Source organism: Chrysochloris asiatica, unplaced genomic scaffold, assembly GCF_000296735.1.
Source record: "Chrysochloris asiatica unplaced genomic scaffold, ChrAsi1.0 scaffold00002, whole genome shotgun sequence".
NCBI lineage: Eukaryota > Metazoa > Chordata > Mammalia > Afrosoricida > Chrysochloridae > Chrysochloris > Chrysochloris asiatica.
Window position 1 is genome coordinate 31,390,966 of NW_006408520.1, and position 11,430 is coordinate 31,402,395.

Below are 11,430 nucleotides of genomic sequence, written 5' to 3' on the forward strand. Positions count from 1 at the left end.
GGACCTTTTGTTCTTGCCTGTAGTCACAGAAATTGAAGTGAGCCCACTTGGCCCCTGGAGGAATGGGGAGTGAATAGATTCAGATTCAATGTCTAGGAATTGCCTGCATGTTCTTTCTGAGTCTCTTTGATGCATTATTGCAAGAAGCAAAGTAGGGTCAGAGGATGTGAGACATGATCAACCTCATTTATCATATCTCTACTTTTTAAAACAGTGGCTTAAATATGTTATTAGAAATATCTATCAAATCAAATCAAGAAGGTTTCTTCTTAGAGTTTATATGATATTTAGAAAGGAGTTGAACTTACTCAAACTGAAGCCCTGCCACTAATTTAACTAACTGTGTGACCTTGGGCAAGTTGATCAGTGTCTCTGAGACTGAGAATCCTCACTTGTAAACTAGAGGTTATGATACTTCACAAGGTTGATTTGTGTGAATTAGATTAGACAGTGCATCTAACAGTGCCCAGAGTGTAGTAGGTATTGACCATGTCCATTTCACTCAGGAAAGTTTGATTGGACCATGGTAGAAATTCTGTTTCTTGGGATAGAGGGTGTCTTAGGTTGGGTTCTCCAGAAAAGCAAAACCAGTGGAGCTTACATATATGTGTATATGCAGGGAGATTTATCTCAAGGAAATGACTCATAAGTTCCAAGCCCATGGGGTCAGATATCTGGCTGGAGGCTTCTCCTGAGTCGCACAGCTACAGGGGCTGACAAACTCAAGTTCAGCAGGTAAGATGGCAGGCTGCTCAGTCACAGGATGCAGAGGCTAATACCTCCCAAGATCTGCAGACAATACAAAAGACCACAGGCTCAAGCCCAAGAACCATACATAGGTTTGATAATGATAAGTTAGATTCAGGATCCAGACCTAGCAAAAAGCAGTAGAATTTTGCTAGAATGTATACATATATATGTAGAGAGAGTCCTGGTGTGGTGCTGTGGGCTAATGCGTCAGACTGCAAAGACATTTGAACTGCAAGGTCGGTGGTTCAATCTTACCTGCTGCTCCTTGGAAACACTATACAGGGTCACTATGGGTCAGAATCAACTTGATGGCACTTAGTAACAACAACAACAACAACAACACACCCACACCCACATATATATATAAATCAGGTTTTCCCCCTTAGTCCCCCTCCTCACCAAAAAAACAACTCCTCTTTACTTTGAACCAGATGCATTTTTATGGGCTTCTTAGTTCTGTATATCTATTGTATTGTATATCTGTGTATCTTAGTTCTGTATATCTATTACTTCAGACCTTTGACATTCTGGAAGTCAGAATTATTTTCTGAAAATTCCTTGAAAATGCAAAATATCAAGTTTTATTTCTTGGAGTTACTGTGAATTGACTTCTGATTTACCCATATGTTTCCTTTGTCTCTATTATCCTAGAGATTTGTTTACAGTAAGGAAATAAAACTAGCATTATCAATGTTCATACTTTATTATAAAATAAATGCCTTTATCCTATCAGAACTTTAGTTTATAAAATTGCTTCTAGGATGTTTTTATGAAGATGATGCTGAAAGTGAAAAGGGAAGCCCTTGTCCCTCTCAAAACTGAAGCAAAAACAAAGGTGTTGAAGGCCAAGAAGGCAGTGCTGAAAGGCGTATTCTGCCCACGCACAAAAAAGGTCGTCTATCACCCTCCTTCTGATGGCCCAAGTCACTGAGGCTCTGAGTGTCAGCGCAAATATCCACCAAAGAGCATCCCCAGGAGAAACAAGCTTGACCACTATTCCATCCTTAAGTTCCCTGTGACTACTGAGTCAGCCATGAAGAGGATGAAGATAACAATACACTTGTGTTCATTGTGGATGTCAAGGCCAACAAGCACCAGATCAAACAGGTTAGGAAGAAACTCTAGGATATTCATGTAGCCAAGGTCAACATCTTGATTAGACCTAATGGAGAAAAGAAGGCATATGTTCAACTGGTTCCTAACTATGATGCTTTGAATGTTGGAAAAAAAAATTGGGATCATCTAAACTCAGTCCAGCCTGACTAATTCTAAATATATAATTTTTCAATACAAAAAAAAATCATTCTAGGAATTATTTTATCAACCAGCATTAATTATTGCTACATGCCTAACCTTAAAATAATTTAATTTTTTTGCTTAGTGATGGCTCTATATACAAATTAGATAGAGCAGACCTATCTCCTAATCTGCCCTGTACAGAATTTAAATAGAATATGACTTCATCCTATGGTTCAAATGTTTACTGGGCTGTTGTTGAGGCCAGTGTTTTTGTTTAATTGTTGGTTTGTTTGTTTTTTAACTTTCATGGTATTATTAAGTCTTTGCATCAAAGAATACAATTCTAGATAAAAGCTTTTAAAAAAAATTTAACTGGCTGTATTGAAAAGATAAATGCAAATTAAGGTAAGTAGCATTATACTAAATTAAAAATACACTAGATTACTGACTCTTGGAAATTTTTCTAAACTACATGATTTAGTCAAAATTATTAGCTCCCTTTTTTCAAAGTAAACAAACTCTACATATAAATTACACTGAGTAATGTATGTAATTATGAATTATAAATAGAATTGTGATGACGTGTACAGCAGTGCTTACAAATGCCTGTATACAAATACAGGGTGGTACTCAATGTCCTTTCATCTAAAAGTTGGAAATAGAGAGCTTCCAGGAAGGATAAATATTGGAATTCGGGTCTTTATAGGAGAACATTTACTCTTTTTATTTGAATCTGAAATGCAATGACACTGAAATGCAATGACACATTCTACTCTCCAAACTGATGCTCACTGTCTGCTATTGGATATGGCAACATTAAAGGGGAAGCAGCTGTTACCACAGCATTCACCTTCAGGAGTGAAGGAACACACTGTGGCAATTTAGTGCTGGCAAAAGGCAAGTCAGTGCAGCTGTCAGCTTGGCCCTGGGAACTGATGGCATGTGGGATATCGCCAAAGCGTGGACAGCACCAAAAAAGAGCTGAGTTTCTGCATAAAAATAATTTTTATCAAAGTACCTTTTAAGAACAGAATTATCATAATGGGTGTTTGGCCTTTCTTTCATTCATTTCCAAGAAATTAACCAGTGCTGGAGTTCATTCTAATGACAGTACCTGGAAGCAGGTAAGCCACAGAAACCAATCTATAGAAGGCACAGCCCAGTGCCAGGCGCATGGAGATGCTCAATAATGGTAGCCATGATATTATGGGAGAAAATGGCAGCTGTAGAGGTGGATTTCTAGTAATGTTGCCAAACTAAGAATTTTCATTTAATACTGGCATTAGTTTTGTTAACTTAGTTCTCAAGTATAGAGGTGAAATCTGTACATATGCCTGGATTTTATAATCAAGTCAACAGAAATGTCAGCCATTCATCTCTCTGGGCTTCAGTCTCTGCCCCACGGTCTTCTCTGACTCTTGCTCAATCTGCTTTTCACAGCTTCTGGTATTCACTGTTTCCACTATCTGCTCCCCACCACCAGTGTCCTTGCTTGTACCTAATGAGTTGCCAAAACATCCCTACTTATGTCTCATCAGCTGCTGACACAAGGCTACTCCTTACAACTTGAAACTCTTTTTATCTTGATTGAACTGTCTTCTACTTCCCAGACTCATTTAAGTGTTTTTTGTTCTCTTCCTGAGCCCCAAATGTTTTGTCCTCAGCTCTTTCCTCATTCTATACTCTGTCCCTTAACAAACTTATCTATTTTCATGACTTTGACTACTACATGTATAGGAACTCATAAATCTACTTTTTTAGCAACAAGGGGACTCCTTATCTTTATATCCAAACTCTTAATCAGCATCTCCACAGGCATTTCAAGCTTACATGCTTCAAGTGGGATGCATCATCCCTTCCAGAACCACTCTTTCAAGTTTCCCAATTACCCAAGTTATAATCTTACAACCTTTTCTTTGTATCCCATAGCATTTTGCATATAGCGCTATTAAAACACATTACACTGTATTGTTACTGTCTTTTTCTTATCCAGTTTATTTATAGAAATGGTTTTTGTTGTTTCCCCAAGGCCTAACACAATTCCTACAATGAAGGAAATCATTAAATGACCTTGAAATTCAGAACTGATAGATTATGTCCTAAATTAACTGGTTTATATTCAGCTTAAATTGCAACATTCAAATGCCCACTTATAGTGCAAAGTCATATTTAATGTCATGATTACAACTTGATTGAAACGTTTATAATTGGATCAACTAATTTAACTCTCACTTGGGTAATTAATTATTTGCATTTAATCTTTGTTAGGTATTAACCATTTGGTAATTTTAATCAACTTTATTAAAATATAATTTATAGCCAATAAAGTACACCAAAAAGATGGTACAAATATATACATCCATCACCGAAATCAAATAATAGAACATTTCTATCATTCCAAATAGAACTCCATGTTTCCTCCTTCCCATCTCTGCAAACACACATTCTCTTTGTCTGAGTCAGCTTTCTGTTCCTACACATTAGTTTCGTGTGTTCTAGAGTTTTGTGTAAATGTGACCAAACAGTATACATTCATTTATATCTGCCTTATTGTCTCAGGATAATGTATTTAAGATTCATCAATGTTGTTACATGCATCATTGTAGTTCAGTGGTTCATTCTTTTGAAGTATTCCGTTATAGGAATACACCGTAATTTATCCATTCACCTGTTGGCAGACAGTTAGATTGTTTCAAGCTTTGAGCTTTATGAATTAAGCTGCTATGAATATTAATGTATAACTCTTTGTCTTGGTATGTGCTCTTTCTTACTTTAGCTAGTAGCACAATTTGGGTCACACAGTACCTGTTTAACTTTGTAAGAAACTACCAAACTGTCTTCAAAAGCAGTAGCACCATCTTATGTTCCCACTAACAATACATCACAGTTCCAGATAGTCCACATCCTCTCCAATACCTGGTTTTATCAGTCTTCTTAATAAGAGTTATTCTAGTGACTGTATGTCATTGTTATTAAGTGCTATATTGAGCTGGTTCTGACTCATAGCAATCCTGAATAGAGTTTCTGATGAGCGCCACACCAGGACTCCATATTGACTATATATTGTTGTTGTTATTAAGTGCTGTTGAGTCTGTTTCAACTCAATGACCCTGTATAGGGTTTCTAAGGTTTGAACTCCTGACCTTGTGGTTCACAGTCCAGTGCTAATTCTATAATGATATCTTATTGTGATTTAATTTGCATCTCCTCAGTTAATGATGCTGAGGACTGATATTTACTAAGATGTTTGATATTAACCGGTTAATAGTAACTTAATACTGCATGAAATCCTGGTGTCATGCTGTGGGTTAATGTGCTAGACTACAATATTGGTTTGAATTGCAAGGTTGGTAGTTCATTCTCACCAGTCACTCCTCAGAAAGCCTACACAGGCTCATTATTAATCAGAACCAACTCAACAGCACTTAACAACAACAACAATACTGCATTTGACAGGAGTTCAATATTAGCTAAAACATAATCCTTTATGGTACAAAGTTGAGTTTAAATATTGACTATCACTTACTACCTATGATGTTGCACAAATTATTCATAACTTTACAAAATGGAGCTAATAATGTATATCCTCTAGGATTGTTTTGTTACTTTAAAAAGAATAATTTTGAAGCTTCTAGTACATAATCTGATAGTAGAAACTCAGTAAGTGATAACAGTTCATAAATATGATTATTATACTATTATTCTTATCTATAAAGGAGCTCTGGTAGTGTAGTGGTTACGAATCAGGCTGTGAACCTTAAGGTCAGCAGTTCAAAACTACCAGCTGTTCTGTGGGAGAAAGATGAGGCTTTCTGCTCCTGTAAAGATTTAAAGCCATGGATGGAAACCCTGTTCAGGGTTGCTATGAGTCAGAACCAACTCCACGGTATATAATCACCACCACCACCATAGAGCCCTAGTGGTTCTATAGGATGAAAACTGGACTGTGAGCCACAAGACCGGTTATTCAAGTCCACCACCTGCTTCAAATGAGAAACATAAGACTTTCTGCTCCCACAAAGACTGAAAGCCTCAAAAACCCTATACAGAATTGCTGTGAATTTGACCCAACTCAATGGTACTTAGCAAATCAATTCCTATCTATATTGTGAAAGAAGTACAGCAGGTTGTATCTTTTCACCTTACTTATTCTATCTATATGCTGAACAAATAACCTGCAAAATGAAACTATCGAGCCTAGGACCATCAGGAAGAACATTGAGCAAAGCGTTAACTCCTACCCAGAAAAGTAGCAACAGTCGTTACAGTAGCTGAGGCAATGGCATGGAGCAACAGAGCAGCTGCAGATTCTGGACCCATGACCTTAGAAAGACTGTGTGCCTACGGGCAGGAGGCTGGCTTATAAAATGTGCCCTTTAAACATTTAAATTAATATATATTTTTTGTTTTGTATGTGTACATCAAATATTTTTGCTTTGTTCATTTGTGAAAAAGAGAAGCCACAGGAAGGAATCAAGTCAACTGTTGTTGCAAGGAGGACATTGTAATGATTGAGATGAAACAAAATGTATGATTGGCTGAAACTAAAGCTGATGATCTTGTCTGTTTACCTTCATTCAATTCACAATGAAAAATTTAAAAAACAACAACAAAAAAAGAAAAAGTATTTTATCACTGACATTGTTTAGAATTGCCAGTGTATGGTGATAATAACAAGCAGATGTAATTTAAATTTAAAAAGATAATAGAAGTTTTCCACAAATATCTTGAATCCTTTTGAACACTTCTACACACATATTTACACATGCACACATAACACAAAAACTAGACTATTTAAAAAAAAAAAGTGACATCAGAATTGAAAGGAGACTCATTAACAACCTGCAATGTACAGATGACACAACCTTGCTTGATCTGAACCACTCACTGGTGAAGGTCAAAGACTACAGCCTTCAGTATGGATTATACCTAAATATGAAGAAAATGAAATCTTCACAACTGATTCACTAGAAAATATCATGATAAATGGATAAGAAATTGAAATTGTCAAGGATGTCTTTTTATTTGGATCCATAATCAGTGCTCATAGTAGTAGCATCACATGACACCTTGCATGCTCAAATCTGCTACAAAAGACCTCGTCAGAGTTTTAAGAAGAAAATATGCCACTTTTGATGACTAAGGTGTGCCTGACCAAAGCCATGGCCTTTTCTATTGCTTCATATAACACAAAAACTGAACAATTAGAAAGGAAGATAGAAGAATGGATGCATTTAAATAGTGGTGTTGATGAAAAATATTGCATACTATGTATAATATAGATTACTAGAAGACAGGACAAAGAAATCTCAGAAGCAAGACAATGCGAATTCTCCTTAGAAGAAAGGATGATGAGATTTCAATTTGGACACATCGGGAAAGACCAATTGTTAAAGAAGGACTTCGTTGTTTGTAAGATAGAGGGTCAGTGAAGACAAAGGAAGCTGTAAGTGAGACATATTGACACAGTAGTAACAACAATGGACTTAAACTTACCCACAATCACTAGTGCAGCATAGTACTGGGCAACATTTTCTTCTGTTATATGTAAGGTTAGGAGTTCTAGTAGTGTAGTGGTTACGAGTCAGGCTGCAAACCGCAAGGTCAGCAGTACGAAACTACCTGCTTTTCCTAGGGAGAAAGATGAGGCTTTCTGCTCCCATAAAGATTTACAGCTTTGGAAACCCTGTACAGGGTCACTATGAGTCGGAACCGACTCCACGGCACATAACAACACACATAAGGTTGCCATGAGCCAGAGTCATCTTTACAATAACTAACAACAACAACGTATCATATTTAAAATAGATAAACTTCTCTTTTCTACATACTATTTAGAAAACTATAACATCTGCATAAAGAATCGATGATAATAAAAATAAAAACACCAAATGCAACTGATTTCTGAAAAAGTATGCTACTAGGAATAGTTTTTACAATTCATCTAGAGAATAGCAACATGAGCATTTTACATAAAGATAAAAAGAGGAACTAAAATGAATTAGCCAATGATACTGATAAATAATCCATGAATGCATATCTATACTTGACAGTCAACTGATTTAACCAGTTATTTCTTGGTTTACAGTGACTTCAGTGCTTGAGACTTGTTCATACTCCAGAACATCTAACAGCAGGCTCCTTATTGTTATTGTCCTAGAGAAACCTGCCCTGATGTCCAGAAATGTACAGCTCAGTCTGCCACCTCCATCTCATTATCTTGGTTTATTGTTTTGAAGCACAAAACTATGTTTGATTTAGTATTAAACATTAAAAGAATTATAATATTGAATTATTTACAAAAATATTTTATTGTCTGAATCCTTCCTTCTAGAATGTAAATTTTCACAAAGTCTAGTACCTATCCTATTTTCCTCATTGTCACGTCTTTGGCACTCAATAAATTGATGGTGCTGAGGCTGCAGATGTGTTGTTGTTGTTAAGTGCTGTCGAGTCGATTCCGACCCATAGTGACCCTGTATAGGGTTTCCAAGGAGCAGCTGGTGAGCTTGATCCACCGACCTTGCAGTTCAAATGACTTAGCAGTCTGACGCATTAGCCCACAGCACCACATCAGGAGATGTCCAATAAATACCTGATAAAATAATGATAAATCGTTAAGTCAATTTTAAAAGCATTTTAGGTACAAAATCACTAGGCTATGGAACATGACATATTCTAGGAGCTGCAAGTTTAATGTAGTTGGAATACAAAGGCTATATGCTGAGGGAAATTGCAACAGCCTTCATTTAGCATTTCTCCTGATTTACTTACCTTATCTCATTGAACTCTCACAACAAACCTGTGAAAGCAGTACTATTGTGATCTCTACTTTTTTGATGAGGAAGTTGAGATTAAGAAAGACACTAACCAGTGTCAGAATGCAGACAGACTCCTAGATCATCAAAGACTTTTGGATGACCTTTGAGATCTATCCTCTAATCAGAGGACATTGTTGTTGTTGTTAAGTGCCGTAGAGTTGGTTCCGACCCATAGTGAACAGGGTTTCCGAGGCTATAAATCTTTATGGGAGCAGTAAGCCTCATCTTTCTCCCATGGAGCAGCTGGTAGTTTCAAACTGAAGACCTTGAGGTTTGCAGCCCGATTCGTAACCACTACGCTACCAGAGCTCCTTAAATAATAGAGTGGAAGAGGTCAAAAGAAAGATGAGCTAGGAGGCTGAAACACTCCCAGCAAGAGATCTGGGTGTGGTACTGAGTAGGACCACAGGGGTTGATTCAAAGTATGCTTAGGAGGAAGATAGAACTTTGTGACCAGCTGGTTATGTACCTAAAGGAAGGGAGGCACTGAAGATGACTCAAAGGATGGATGTGTGGTTAGATACCTGTTATCTTGCATACTTCACCTACTCCCAATATGAATTTTTGTGCATGGAATTCCCAAACCCAATTTACTGATACCTGCAGTTCCTCAGTAAGCTGAGAAGGCCTGAGAAGGCACATATAAATGTATGGGTTGTTAATTACTGAGATTATGTTGTGTTGTATATTTGAAGCCCTAAAGAGGGAAAAAATCAGGAACAAATATCTTCCTTCCATCACAGCTTCACCTTGTAAGTCCAATCATGTTGTTACCAATGTCACAGATGTCATCAGGCTTATGCTTCTCCAGTGAAACCAGAACAGGAGTTAGTGGGGTTTGATCTATTTTGTGGGGGAGGAGACGAGTGGGTAGAGTAATGCACTCACACAAATGTGTAAACATGAGAGGGTTTCAAAAACGTCATGTAAAATTTCACTCTTTTTAAAATTCTATTCTTCCACAAACTTTTTTTTTTTTTTTTTTTTAATATGAGCGTATTTATTTGTCACACATAGAAATCTCTTATTTTGACTGGATTCTGACTTGCAGGTAGACGCTCTCAGTGAGGATAGCCTCTGTCTCTTGGCAATCTGTTCCTGACGTTTTTCTTTGGCCTCCTTCATCCTCTTGGCCAAAAGCTTGGCATATTCTGCAGGCTCCTCCTTATTTTTCTCAGTGCTGTTGTTTCTTCAGAGCAATATTCTGACGTTTGTGTTGCAGGACACATGGAGTAACAGGACGCTGAATCTTGGGTGCTTTGGTCCTGGGTTTCTTGCCTTTTTTGTTCAGTGGCTTTCTCACAACACACTGGCGGACATCATTTTATGTAGAGAGATTGAAAAGTTTACGGATTCTGCTAGCTGTCTTGCGCCCCAGGCGATGAGGCACAGAGGTATCTGTCAGTCCTGGGATATCTTTCTCTCCTTTTTTTTATAATAACCAAGTTGAGAACACTCAAGTTGGCATCCACAATGCAACCCCAGACAGATTTGTGCTTTCTTTTTCCAGTTTTCCTTGGTCTATAACAGGAATGCCCCTTACTCAGAAGCAGGTGGACACGGCCATGGGTCAAGACGCCCTGCTTCATGGGAAAACCCTGCTTGTCGTTTCCACCACTGATGCGGACAACATAACCCTTCCATTCGTCACCCAACGAGTCAGCAGCAACTTCTGTGGCCAGTTGTTTCTCATAAAAAGTTACAAAGCCTGCGTTCATCGTCCACTTCAATGAGTTTCTGGCAGCCAGTGGCTGGGAAGGAGATGTTCAACTTCATGGTGAAGCAGCCGACAGCCTCCGTGGCATCACGAGAAAGCTTCGACAAACTTTTTGATGTCCCTCATATATGTGTGATTGTGTGGATTGGGGTGGTGGTGGTAGTGTTTTACTTTCAAAGAGTTTCCATGGTAGATTTTTTTAAAGCTGCATTACATGTTCCTTTAGTTCATTGTTCCTTAGTGACTTACACAATCTACATAGACCATATTTTATACATTCAAACCTCAGAGAAGGACCCTTTCAAGTGTCTAGGTTGTGGTGAGCTCAACAATGTACTTCTGGCAACTCTGTGAATTTGAGTCAGAGCTCAACTCCTCACAGCTGTGGTCCCCGTCTCACTCCAAAGAAAGCAAGGCTGCCTGGTCCCGGAAGACATTTTTGAAATGTATTTCTGAGGCTCCACTCAGTAAAAAGGTTGTTCCAGAAGATGTTCCAGGTTCTTACACATGAATCAAGGTAAGGCTTCAAAGCAGGCTCTCCTGCAACGACAACTTGCTATACAAATTCTAGGCAAGTAGATCCTGAAATTGAATTCTGTTCAAATTGTTTTTTCTTGTCTCCAGACAAATGGATAGGTGAAGGGAAATGCTAACCAACAAATACTGGTTTCCAAAGAAAGCCTCCCAGTTCAATGAAAGAGTGTGTCTTCTTTACCATGGGAGACGCCGTATCATACGTGGGTGTTTTGTGCTCAGTTGAATTAAAAAAAAAAAAAAAAAAAAAAAAAGGTTTGCCTTAAAACTGTTAATGATAGAACACATGGCATAAATTATACCATAAACTCCAAACAACTCTGAAATTATAAACATTGCTTAGTCAATACTTTTCCTTTAACGATGCCC

General features: G+C 37.7%; 1 pseudogene; it reads right to left on the reverse strand.

The window, feature by feature from the left end:
- Positions 1–2,758: 2,758 nt before the first annotated feature.
- On the reverse strand, positions 2,759–10,586 carry LOC102830748 (annotated as a pseudogene).
- Between the last annotated feature and the right edge of the window lie 844 nt (positions 10,587–11,430).